Source organism: Pelophylax lessonae (genome assembly GCF_965119305.1).
Source record: "Pelophylax lessonae genome assembly, chromosome: 5".
In the NCBI taxonomy this organism is placed as follows: Eukaryota; Metazoa; Chordata; class Amphibia; order Anura; family Ranidae; genus Pelophylax; species Pelophylax lessonae.
The window spans coordinates 367,697,909-367,711,982 of record NC_138772.1 but is presented as its reverse complement, the minus strand read 5'-3'; positions in this window follow the sequence as shown (position 1 = coordinate 367,711,982).

Genomic DNA, 14,074 nt, shown 5'->3' with positions numbered 1-14,074 from the left:
TGTACTGGGTGGCCACGCTACTAGACCCCCGGTATAAGCAGAAAGTCTGTGATATGTTACCCAATTACCGGCAGTCGCAAAGGATGCAGCAGCTACAAAATAAGTTAAAAACTATGCTTTACACAGCGTATAAGGGTGATGTCACAGCACAACGGGAATCCAACAGGGGAAGAGGTGAAAGTAATCCTCCTCCTACCACCACAACCACGCCGGCAAGGACAGGACGCTTTACAGACGTCTTGTTGATGGAGGACATGCGGAGCTTTTTTAGTCCTATGCATCGCCACAGCCCTTCGGGGTCCACCCTCAGAGAACGACTCGACCGACAGGTAGCAGACTACCTTGCCTTAACTGCAGATATCGACACTCTGAGGAGCGATGAACCCCTTGACTACTGGGTGTGCAGGCTTGACCTGTGGCCTGAGCTATCCCAGTTTGCCATTGAACTTCTGGCCTGCCCCGCTTCAAGTGTGCTGTCAGAAAGGACCTTCAGCGCAGCAGGAGGTATTGTCACTGAGAAGAGAAGTCGACTAGGTCAAAAAAGTCTTGATTACCTCACGTTTATTAAGATGAATGAGGCATGGATCCCGAAGGGACTGACAGTGGGGGATGCATTTGACTAAAAAAGGCCTGGTGATGACTGAGATGCCTTGGCCTAAAAACGGTCCACACGCTGCTGTATATAATCATTCTCTGCATGCCGGATGACTTACGTGACGTCTCCGCCACCAACTACGGTTCAAGCCGCAATGTTTTAGTGCACTTTCTGCCTTAAAACCTCAATTTTTCAGGCCGCTGCTACAGCAGCGGCTGCAACAATACCTACTTTTTCATGCATGTGTACATGCCTAATTTTTCTGGCCTCTGGTGCTACACTGTGGCTGCAAAAAAACAAAAAACAAAAAAAAAGGCACATACATGTGTCAATTCCCCTTCGTGATCGTTACCTTGTCGTGGTGAAGGGGCTTGCGTATCACAATGAAGCGATCACCTCTAGGATTGTGTTGGCACACCCCAGATGATAAGGTCGTTGCTTCATTGTGTACAGACCAAAAGCGATCCGCAGGATAATTTTTCATAAAAAAAAACATTCATTTTCTTTCATTCTTTCTGCGGAGCTGGGTATTTTTTGGCTGCGTTACTGAATGCTCATGAACAATGGCTGTAGGCTCATGCGTCCTTTTGCGGAGATGACAACCCTGGTGGTCAGTCGAACCCAAGGCAACATCATCGACCTCATCCCATATGCGTTTTTTCTGGAGCGTGCCCTGCGAAGAGTACTGGATCAGGCTGTAGATGAGCATGAAGAGGAAGAGTTGTGGTCCTCATCACCACCAGAAGCAGCCTTGTCGTTGTCAATTGCTGGACCTGTGGCAACGCAGAGAGAGGAGTCTGAAGAAGAGAAGTCAGAGGAGGAAGGTGGCTTTGAGGAGGTGGAATACCAGCCACAGCAGGCGTCCCAGCGGGCTTGTTCTCACCTTTCGGGGACCCTTGGTGTTGTATGTGGCTGGGTGGAGGAAGAGACCTTCAATGATGTCAGTGAGGACAAGGAACGGGACATGGCTAGCTTGGTATCCAACCTTGTGCAAATTGGGAGTTTGCGGTTGTGCAAATGGACTGACTGACTGTTAAACGGGGAGTTTGGTCTGTCAGAGTTTGGTCTGTCACTGTGAAGCGGGCGACGGGCGTAACCCTTACACTACTTGACCGATAAAACATCATACCTGATCGTATTCACACACTGGATGTTTTAGTGCTGGTTTACACTGCCGCTACCACTAAAGTAGCGTCGCTTCCAGTGCGACTTTGGCGCGACTTAGCGCGACTTTGGTGCGACCTCATCGCGAGGCGACTTTTTATTTGGCCAATCACAATATCATGTTTTGTGACCGTCACCTAATTTCCTTTTCCTGTTTTTTGTTTTACATATTTCCCCATGTGTGCAGTGTTGTCTGTGTCATAGCTCAACTGATAGGCATGTTTTCCATGGCATATCATATTTCAGCTTGCCAGAAAGAAAAAAAGACAGCTGGAAAGACACTGCATTAGTTTTCTACTAAAAATCATAAGAAAAATGCTGTTTTTTTTGGGTTGTGGACATACTACAGAGCTGAAACTTGACAGGTACACTTTTTAGACCCCCCAGACACTAAATACAAAAAATGACATGCCTGCCTAAAAAAATGCCCGCTAAATGCCTGCAAGAGAAAAAGCCAGCCGCAGAGAAGCCGTATTCCTGAAAATATAAGAAAAATGCTGTTTTTTAGGGGTTCTGGACATGCTACAGAGCTGAAACTTGACAGGTACACTTTTTAGACCCCCCAGACACTAAATACAAAAAATGACATGCCTGCCTAAAAAAATGCCCGCTAAATGCCTGCAAGAGAAAAAGCCAGCCGCAGAGAAGCCGTATTACTGAAAATATAAGAAAAATGCTGTTTTTTAGGGGTTCTGGACATGCTACAGAGCTGAAACTTGACAGGTACACTTTTTAGACCCCCCAGACACTAAATACAAAAAATGACATGCCTGCCTAAAAAAATGCCCGATAAATGCCTGCAAGAGAAAAAGCCAGCAGCAGAGAAGCCGTATTCCTGAAAATATAAGAAAAATGCTGTTTTTTAGGGGTTCTGGACATGCTACAGAGCTGAAACTTGACAGGTACACTTTTTAGACCCCCCAGACACTAAATACAAAAAATGACATGCCTGCCTAAAAAAATGCCCGCTAAATGCCTGCAAGAGAAAAAGCCAGCCGCAGAGAAGCCGTATTCCTGAAAATATAAGAAAAATGCTGTTTTTTAGGGGTTCTGGACATGCTACAGAGCTGAAACTTGACAGGTACACTTTTTAGACCCCCCAGACACTAAATACAAAAAATGACATGCCTGCCTAAAAAAATGCCCGCTAAATGCCTGCAAGAGAAAAAGCCAGCCGCAGAGAAGCCGTATTCCTGAAAATATAAGAAAAATGCTGTTTTTTAGGGGTTCTGGACATGCTACAGAGCTGAAACTTGACAGGTACACTTTTTAGACCCCCCAGACACTAAATACAAAAAATGACATGCCTGCCTAAAAAAATGCCCGATAAATGCCTGCAAGAGAAAAAGCCAGCCGCAGAGAAGCCGTATTACTGAAAATATAAGAAAAATGCTGTTTTTTAGGGGTTCTGGACATGCTACAGAGCTGAAACTTGACAGGTACACTTTTTAGACCCCCCAGACACTAAATACAAAAAATGACATGCCTGCCTAAAAAAATGCCCGATAAATGCCTGCAAGAGAAAAAGCCAGCCGCAGAGAAGCCGTATTCCTGAAAATATAAGAAAAATGCGTTTTTTTAGGGGTTCTGGACATGCTACAGAGCTGAAACTTGACAGGTACACTTTTTAGACCCCCCAGACACTAAATACAAAAAATGACATGCCTGCCTAAAAAAATGCCCGCTAAATGCCTGCAAGAGAAAAAGCCAGCCGCAGAGAAGCCGTATTCCTGAAAATATAAGAAAAATGCTGTTTTTTAGGGGTTCTGGACATGCTACAGAGCTGAAACTTGACAGGTACACTTTTTAGACCCCCCAGACACTAAATACAAAAAATGACATGCCTGCCTAAAAAAATGCCCGCTAAATGCCTGCAAGAGAAAAAGCCAGCCGCAGAGAAGCCGTATTCCTGAAAATATAAGAAAAATGCTGTTTTTTAGGGGTTCTGGACATGCTACAGAGCTGAAACTTGACAGGTACACTTTTTAGACCCCCCAGACACTAAATACAAAAAATGACATGCCTGCCTAAAAAAATGCCCGCTAAATGCCTGCAAGAGAAAAAGCCAGCCGCAGAGAAGCCGTATTCCTGAAAATATAATAAAAATGCTGTTTTTTAGGGGTTCTGGACATGCTACAGAGCTGAAACTTGACAGGTACACTTTTTAGACCCCCCAGACACTAAATACAAAAAATGACATGCCTGCCTAAAAAAATGCCCGCTAAATGCCTGCAAGAGAAAAAGCCAGCCGCAGAGAAGCCGTATTCCTGAAAATATAATAAAAATGCTGTTTTTTAGGGGTTCTGGACATGCTACAGAGCTGAAACTTGACAGGTACACTCTTTAGACCCCCCAGACACTAAATACAAAAAAATGACATGCCTGCCTAAAAAAATGCCCGCTAAATGCCTGCAAGAGAAAAAGCCAGCCGCAGAGAAGCCATATTCCTGAAAATATAAGAAAAATGCTGTTTTTTAGGGGTTCTGGACATGCTACAGAGCTGAAAATTGACAGGTACACTTTTTAGACCCCCCAGACACTAAATACAAAAAATGACATGCCTGCCTAAAAAAATGCCCGCTAAATGTCTGCAAGAGAAAAAGCCAGCCGCAGAGAAGCCATATTCCTGAAAATATAAGAAAAATGCTGTTTTTTAGGGGTTCTGGACATGCTACAGAGCTGAAACTTGACAGGTACACTTTTTAGACCCCCCAGACACTAAATACAAAAAATGACATGCCTTCCTAAAAAAATGCCCGCTAAATGCCTGCAAGAGAAAAAGCCAGCCGCAGAGAAGCCATATTCCTGAAAATATAAGAAAAATGCTGTTTTTTAGGGGTTCTGGACATGCTACAGAGCTGAAAATTGACAGGTACACTTTTTAGACCCCCCAGACACTAAATACAAAAAATGACATGCCTGCCTAAAAAAATGCCCGATAAATGCCTGCAAGAGAAAAAGCCAGCCGCAGAGAAGCCATATTCCTGAAAATATAAGACAAATGCTGTTTTTTAGGGGTTCTGGACATGCCACAGAGCTGAAACTTCACAGGTACACTTTTTAGACCCCCCAGATGCTAAATCCAAAGAAATTTTTTATTTTTATTTTTTTTTAATTTTTCCAATAATTGGCTCTCTATCAAAAAATTATAATTTTTAAGAACTTTTTTTTGCGTGATCCCTCTCCGGCATGCCACAGTCCAGGTGTTAGTCCCCTTGAAACAACTTTTCCATCACTATTGTGGCCAGAAAGAGTCCCTGTGTGTTTTAAAATTCGCCTGCCTATTGAAGTCTATGGCGGTTCGCCCGGTTCGCCGGTTCGCGAACATTTGCCGATGTTCGCGTTCGCCGTTCGCGAACGGCGAATTTTAGGTTCGCGACATCACTACTGCAGAGGTTGAAGGGGTGGGGGGTCAGCCTGTCAATGCTCTGATCATACGCCGCACACTGCATCAAATTGGTCTGCATGGCTGTCATCTCAGAAGGAAGCTTCTTTTAAAGATGATGTGCAAGAAAGCCTGCAAACAATTTGCTGAAGACATGCAGACTAAGGACATAGATTACTGGAACCATGTCCTGTGGTCTGACGAGACCAAAATAAACTTATTTGGTTCAGATGGTGTCAAGTGCGTGTGTGGTGGCAACCAGGTGAGGAGTACAAAGACAAGTGTGTCTTGCCTACAGTCAAGCATGGTGGTGGGAGTGTCATGGTCTGGGGCTGCATGAGTGGTGCTGGCAGTGGGGAGCTACAGTTCTTTGAGGGAACCATGAATGCCAAATTTTACTGTAACATACTGAAGCAGAGCATGATCCCCTCCATTGGGGGACTGGGCGCCAGAGCAATATTCAAACATGATACCGACCCCAAACACAGCTCCAAGATGACCACTGCCTTGCTAAAGAAGCTGAGAGTAAAGGTGATGGACTGGTCAAGCATGTCTCCAGACCTAAACCCTATTGGGCATCTGGGGGGCATCCTCAAAGGGAAGGTGGAAGAGCGCAAGGTCTCTAACATCCACCAGCTCTGTGATGTCATCATGGAGGAATGGAAGAGGACTCCAGTGGCAACCTGTAAATTGTCACATAAATTCACAAGCACTGAAAATCATGAAACCCAGGATTCACGTCAAACCCACACCTCATCCCTATTTTTTGGTGTTGGAACAGTAAATAATGATAACGCCTAATGGTAGCTTTTTGAATGTTGTTGCCTCTCCAATTTAGGCATTGTTCATTTATGTTTATAAAAAAAGTGAGAACTGTGGGTGTATGAGTGATATACTTTATATATTTACTCAACAGTATATTATACTGTATATTGTAACATTTTTCACCACTGTTACTAGGCAAGACCTGAAAGTACTATAATTTTATTATTAATACAATTTATTGCAAACTGTCTACCTTATGAATGTTTCTGTATCTCATTGCTTATTAATTATTAATATAATTACTCATTATTATTTTAGGCTCTGTATATACATTAACATGATATGTCTCATTCTTTAGTTACATACTGTATATTACATACTGTACATTTTTTTTAAAATAGATGTAGTTATACAAGGCAATAATTACTGACTGAGTTAAAATAAAAAATATATTTTCTATTTGAACAGATTGATTACAACTAAAGGACACAGGCTGCACAGGCAATTTGATTATATGTTTAATTTTATGGGATAGTTGATGCATCTCTGATATACTATATTCTTTTGTAGGATTTAGAAGGCTTTCCCGCAGCTTGGCAGTACATTAAATATTAGTTAACCTTTGATGAAAAGTGACCTGCCTCTTACCAGCATGAACATGTTTAGTATAATCTCTTTATCCTGTCTGAAAAATTGTCCCCTTAGACACTTTATTGCCTAAGGGCTAATGACAGATTGCTTGGTGTATTGCATTCCTGAGATAAATCTGATCATGGCATCTACTAGGTTTGAAAGGTAGGAAAAGAAATAGTGATTTTCTAAAGGTGACAAGTCGCAATATAAGTAGACTATGAATTAAGTAATCCAAAGGGAATTGATTTATACTTCACAATTGACCTTCTGCATGGAGATGTCATAGCATGTTTCTTAGCTCAGGGTTTCTCAACTTTATGATATTGTGTATCTTTTTATACCATCAAATACTTGTCACTTGGTCTATGCTGTATGCTGTTTTATCCATAGTACCACAAATAACCTGCACATTTTTTTGATAGTAACATCTAAATATTTTTTACATATTTCTAAGAAAATATAACTATATCAATGATAAAAAATACAGTATATCCATTGATTATGCCTCATAGACTATTTATTACCTACAAAATGTATGGGGCAGAAGTACTCTATGTGTCTGTCTGAACTAGAGGTACATATTCCACCAACTCAGTCTTAGCTGATGTAAAAACCTAATAATTAAGGATAGGCAAATGATTCGGGTAGACCATGAGTTTGGGCCAAACGCCTTTTCCGACCCAACACCCAAATTTGCAGGGTGTTCGCCTCAATGAACACCCTGCAATGCACTGAACGCTGCACAGTGCATTCTGCGCCCTGATTGAGCAAAGCTTTGCCCAATCAGGGTGCAGTGTAAGCTGGTTGTTAAGGAGTGGGGCCAGGAAGCAGGCCATGGCATCCTTAAAAACCGTCATCAGCTGTCAAAGGGTTTCTCTCCTGGCAGCTGAATTAAAAAAAAAAGTGCTGGTAAAAAAAAAAAAAGATGGCCCCCCCCCCCAAAATCCATACCAGACCCTTATCCAAGCATGCAGCCCGGCAGGTCAGGAAAGAGGAGGAGACAACCAAGCCCCCCCCCTTCTGAACCATACCAGGCCACATGCCTTCAGCATGGGGTGTTGGTGCTTTGGTGCAGGGGGGCTCTGTCCCGACACTCCAAAGCACCTTGTCCCCATGTTGATGGGGACAAGGGCCACTTCCCAACAACCCTGGGCTGTGGTTGTCAGGGTCTGCGGGTGGGGGAGCTTTTCGAATTCTGGAAGCCCCCTTTAACAATAGGGCCCCTAGATCCTGCCCCCAATGTGAATGGGTATGGGGTACATCCTATCCCTACACATTCACCAAAAATTGTCAAAAAGTAATAACTACAAGAAACTGTTTTTGACAAGTCTTTTATTAAGAAATAAACAAAATAGTGTCCCTCGATGAAAAATGAAAAAACGTTCTTGCCTCCTGGGAGATCTCCCACCATCCTGCTCTGTGTTTTGACATTTCTTATATAGGCAAGGCGCCACCCAGCTACGTCACCAGGTGGCACCCCCTTCTGATGTTGCAGCAGACACAGGGGTGTCCGCCCATCCTTACTGGTAATAAATAAAATTACAAATTAACATAAAAAGTCAAATATGTATATTTACTGCCATAACATTTTTTTTCTTTTTAAATTTCTTTTGTACTTTTTTTTCTCTAAAGAACTACTAGCTACCACATTACGGGAAAGGTTTTAGAACATACCCAGTCAGTCATGTTACAATGACATAATACACATTTTGAAATGATTGATTAAGAATAGAGTCGGACTGGATGTCCGTGTTCGGCGGGTTTGGCCGAACTTGAAAAAAAAGTCCGGTCCGTGTCCCGGACTTTTTCCCAAGTTTACCCGGACACCGAACCCTATTGAAGTCAATGGGGACCCGAACTTTCAGGCACTAAAATGGCTCTAAAACACCAATGGAAAGGGCTAGAGTGCTGCAAATGGCAGCAAAATGTAGTTAAGAGCATGGCAAGTGCTCTTAAAAAAATTCCCTTTTAAATTAATTTTTTAATAGCAGATTAGAACAGCAATCTGTAGCGAAATATAGCTGAACGCTGCACACAACAGACTGATAAAAATAGATTTTTTTCTCCCTCCTCCTCCTCCTCCTCCTCCTCCTCAGTGGGCTCAAGTGAGGGCAAAAAGATTGTTCACTGCACCACCCCCCACACAGCAAAATTGATGTAGACTGTTCCTGCCTAATCTCCAGCCTGTCCCTAATATGCTCAATAAGATCGTTCACTGCACCACCCCCCACACAGCAAAATCGTTGTAGAAGACTGACCCTGCCTAATCTCCAGCCTCGCCCTAAAATGCTCTAATAACTTTCCCTGCCTGCACTCCGACCTGTCCCTGCATTCTTTTCTGACACAATTTTTCACAGAATCACTGTCTGTCCCTAATCAGCAGCCAGCACGTATGATGTGTGCTCTGTCCCTAAACTACAGCAGAATGACGCGGCGCGCTGGGGCTCTCGAACTTATAAAGACATGGTCACATGCTTCAGATGGCCAATCACAGCTACTAATACATTAGTAGGCATGGCTGTGATGGCGCACACCAGTTAAACGCTTGTTGATTGGCTGTTGAAAGCCCGCCATTAAAAGCGCGCCATTACATACAAAACAGGAAATAAAATGACCGAACACGGATTTTAAACCCGAACATACAGTAAAGTTTTCGGGTCCGTGTTCGGGTAACAAAAATCCAATTATTCGATACGAACACGAATAATACAGTCCGTGTTCGCTCAACACTAATCAAGAATCAAACCAAACTGTTGGATCATCCCCAATGATCAATTTTATTTTTTTGTGACCACAGTGACTTTATGACTATTGTTACTATTTGTTGTAGGATGCTATGGTTCAACCTGGGTGCCATATATGCAAATCTGCACTTGTGTATAGCTACTCTTGGGGTATGAATCCATCCCAGAAAATAGTTAAAGCCCAATTTAAACACAATTGAACAAAATTTACCCTTGAAATGCTTCCCCGCACTGCAAGAGTTAAAAGCTTGCTAAGTCTAAGGGTATCAGAAGAAGTTATATTACACACCCTACCCATAGGCGTGTGCACAGGGTGTGATGGGTGTCCCTGGGCACACCCTAATCACCCTGTGCGGTGCCAATTCCCCCTGCTTCCTGGCGTCCCCTGTCTCCCCCTTGCAGTTCAGCCAGCTTCCCTCCTCCCCTCTTCTGCCGATGATGGGATGTTTCAGGATGGATGAATAAAAGAACACAGTGATTGATCTGTACCAATCTTTCCTGTGTTCATTCTTAACGGAACATAGTAAACTGTGTTTATGATGCTTCAGTTTGCGAATGAACAGGAAGCCGCACAGCACAGAGCACTTCCCCTTTGTTTGCTGTCCAGGGCAGCTGAGGCTGCAGAGAAAGGGACTGGGAAAGCTCTGTTCTCAGTCCCTTTTACTCTGTTTGAACCCTTGATATTTCACGAAAGCCCCCAACAAAGCTCCTAAAGAAATTGTAAAAAAAAATAATATTCTAAAAAAAAAAAAAAATGTAAAAAATAATGAAAAAATATTAAACTGAAAAGCTACTGACACCATCCACTGTGCTAATGACACCAATCTCTGCTCTACTGACTGACACTGTCCACTGCTCTGCTGATATACGTGTTTGGGCTCTGGGTTGCACATCAATGACACCTTTACTCTGGAAGACTTCAGCACTGTTTTCTTCTCCCTAAACACTCCGAACTGTCCCTCAGTGTCATCACATACAATGGAGGGCTATTACCTTGCATTGTATGTGAGGTGGAAAGCTTGAAACCTACAGAGCAAACTTAATAGGCCTAATGCATAAATGAAGGGAGCCTGCAGAAACAAGGAGTAAACTAAGTATACTTTTTCTTGCGCCCCTAGATTTAATAGGCAATAAACTCTTGGAGAGTGTGAACCCTCATTGCAAGAGTACATTTTGTAAATTACTAGAGTTGGTTTTTAAGTGTATTAAAGATCAGGCTGATTGTGCCTAATCTGAATCAAGCATACAAATAGTATCCAGAGTCATTGAAAGTATCCTTGGAATTTTACCAGACTAAAGCAACAGTCCTAGAATATTTACCAAAACTTCACTTACTGAAAACATGAATGCTACAGACATTCTGTATAACTCTTTATGTATCAGCTATTCATTTCTGCAAAATGAAATTACTTTCCATTATAACAGTGTAAGTTATGAGCAAAGAAATACACCTAACTCTGTTCCAAAATTTGGGGTTAGATGTATAGTTCAAACAATATTAGGGTAGTTATTGGAAAATCATCTTGTTGTGCAAAAGAAAATTAAAATATAAATCTAAAGCAATTTTAAAAGCCTGTGGTTCATAGATCAGAAATAATCCCTGATCCAAGAGAACAAATAGAAGGATTATTTTTTAATAAAAATCAATCCATGTTGGAGTTTATTGCAGCACTATTGTATTATTATTTTACGTCTGCCAAACTGAGCTATGTTTTCTAAAACATACTGTATAAAATTAAAATATTTCATCCAGCTATGAAAGGGTTTTTATGAATTTTCAAATGTTCTGCTCATGTTTCAGAGAAGTATTATCAAACCCGCATGTGAAAATACATAATTTCAGCAGCATTTCATATAGACTTTAGCTATACAATACAGAATTGATTTAGCAACGAGGTTAAATGTTAGGGTTTTCCTTAGGGTTAGGGGAACCAGAACTTAACAAAGAAACTTTTTTATTGAAAACAGTAATGTGATTTTGTTTGCTAATATGTGCTCTACCGTTTCACATGAAGTGTGAATTTTAATGAAAGACCAATTTAAAAGTAAATACATCACTTTGCCCATTCAGGGCAAAGTAGCAGATTAACTTGATAGCCCACCCACCTCCTACTGATACTTTTTCCCCTGAGCTTCCCTATTTCCCTGTTTCCCTGCTGGAGACCTAAGTAGAGAGCCCTATGTAGAATCATTGTTGGCCTGAATTAAAGCATACAAAGGTCTAAAGACAACTCCCCATCTCCATGCAACAGTGCTTGGGCTTGGAAAATGTCTGTTCAGGTCAGTGATGGCGAACCTTGGCACCCCAGATGTTTTGGAACTACATTTCCCATGATGCTCAATTACACTGCAAAGTGCATGAGCATCATGGGGAATATAGTTCCAAAACATCTGGGGTGCCAAGGTTTGCCATCACTGGTTTAAGTAATGAGCATCATGAGAAGAGGAAGGAAGGTCACGTGTTTTCTTATACCCAAAAGCACCAGTTTTTTTACAGGGCTCCAGCTGACAAATAGAAAATCAGGGCAACAGGGGAGTACAGCAAGAGTAGATATCAACAGGGAAGGGGGTACCTTAAGAAAGGAACATATTAAACTTGATCACTTTTGTCTTTCATTTTGTGTTCTGGCCTTTTTGAGGAAATATGAACTTCCCTAATAGTTTACTGATGAGTAAGTCTAATGAGACAGTCAATAAGTTATCTACATGGGTTTATAGGGTGGGGTATTAGATTGGTAATCAGTTCCAGACTGCCCACTGCATATATTCTGCAGAAGGGCAGCCCGGCTGCTCAAAATCACATATGTGATGCATGCTCGTGGTTTGGGGGGCGTGTGCCCACAGTGACCTGATTTGGTTTAAAACCGATCAGTCATCAGGTCATTATTTATGGCCTGGACCTGGTGATCAGTTCTGACCAACTGCAGAGCGCCCTGTGCCTGTGTAATGTAAACACAGGCACAGGAATTTATGCAATCTTCTCTCCTGGAGCCCTTTTCAGTTCCAGCGTGAGAGAGGAAAGCATCACAGTGAGTACACAAGCACTACACTGACACCAGTACACATTTAATCCCCTGATCAGCCCCCCCCCAGTTAACCCTTTCACTCCCTGTCACGGTGTCACTACACACAGTATACAGATAATTCCTGATCACTGTATTAGTGTCACTGGTGACGCCAGTTAGTGCCAGCGGAAGTCCCAGATAGGTTTAGGGTACCCCCATATACCCCCTAGGAAGGGTTTAACCCCTTGATCACCCCCAGTTAACCCCTTCACTGCCCTGTCACAGTGTCACTATGTACAGTATAGAGATAAGTTACTGATCACTGTATAAGTGTCAAGGGTAACGCTAGTTAGCTAGTTAGTGTCAGTGTCAGTCTTAGTAAAGCATCAGGGTCCAGCCACATATTTTAGAATAAAGTATGAACCCCTTGCTCGCTCCCCAGTTAATCCTTTCACTCCCTGTCACAGTGTCACTAGTAAAGTGTACAGATCTTTTTTTTCTGATCACTTAGTATCAGGGGTGACGCCAGTTAGTTAGCGTCAGCATCAGTATCAGTTTGGGTCAATTTCAGATAGCGTCCAATTTTAACTCTTTAATTTCAAGTAACACTAACACACACACTATATACCTTTATTACTAGTATAGTGTCTGAATGGATCAAACATTTTAGCAGGATCAGCCCTGACACCTGCCAGCACCTGCTTTTAGCCCCTCCGCCCAGCCCCCAAGAAGTGCAGTATCAATAGATCACTGCTATTTTCAATACACAGCATGTAAAACCACAGCATTAGCAGAGTCAGGCCTGATCTCTGCTAGCACTAGCAGATATTATTCAAACATTTCTTGACAGATGCTTTTTTACCTGTGAGTCACACTAGGTACCTGTAAATTTATTGGCCAAAAGGTCAAACGAAAGGTACACTAATGAAGAGGGCTACAGTATACTGAGCATGACAGATGAGAGCAATGGGGAGTCCTCACTGTCAGAATCAGGCTCAGTATATGAACCTGTAGAGAGCAGCAGCACCCTGTCAGATAACTCTGATGACGAAGTAGATGTCCCTGCCATGTTCAGGTGTACCCAACCACGTTCTTCTGTTGCTCAGGTGCAACAACCACATGATTCTCGTAAACAGCAGAGTGTCAGTACTAGTACTGCTCAACTTTCTGGTGAACTGACAAGCACCAGCGGCCTAGTACACCATGGTCATAGACAAACCAACACTGCAATATCACTTCGTGAAGTGGCGAGTCCCATAAGTGCAGTTCAAGCTGGTGCGGTGACTAGCACAAGTAGTGGCCCGCAAGTTACCAAGAATTTGAACGTAGGCCCGTAGAGCTCATAGTGCCCTTCCTGATGTGCTTGTAAATCATGATTGGCAGGCCCAGAGATTCTGCAGCGCCCCTACTTTCCCTATTCATTTGCCAACCCAGAATTCAGGTGGAGACAGCCAATTTTACTCCCCTTGATTTCTTTGACCTGTTTTTTATGGAAGATCTGTACGGATCTATTGTGGACCAAAGCTATTTGTATGCTAATCAATTTATTGCTGCAAATCCAAATTTGACCCTTGCCAGGCAATTTGGCTGGAAACCTATAACAGTTTTCAAATTTAAAACTTTTCTGGGCCTATCCCTCAACATGGAAAATGACAAACAAACACAAGGGCGCACCGGCCTAGTGCATTATCCTTTTAAATATTTATTGAGAATAAAAGGTATAAAAATACTCACAAACGAGTTCTTTATAAAAGCATATCAAACAAGGTACATTGTCCTCAGC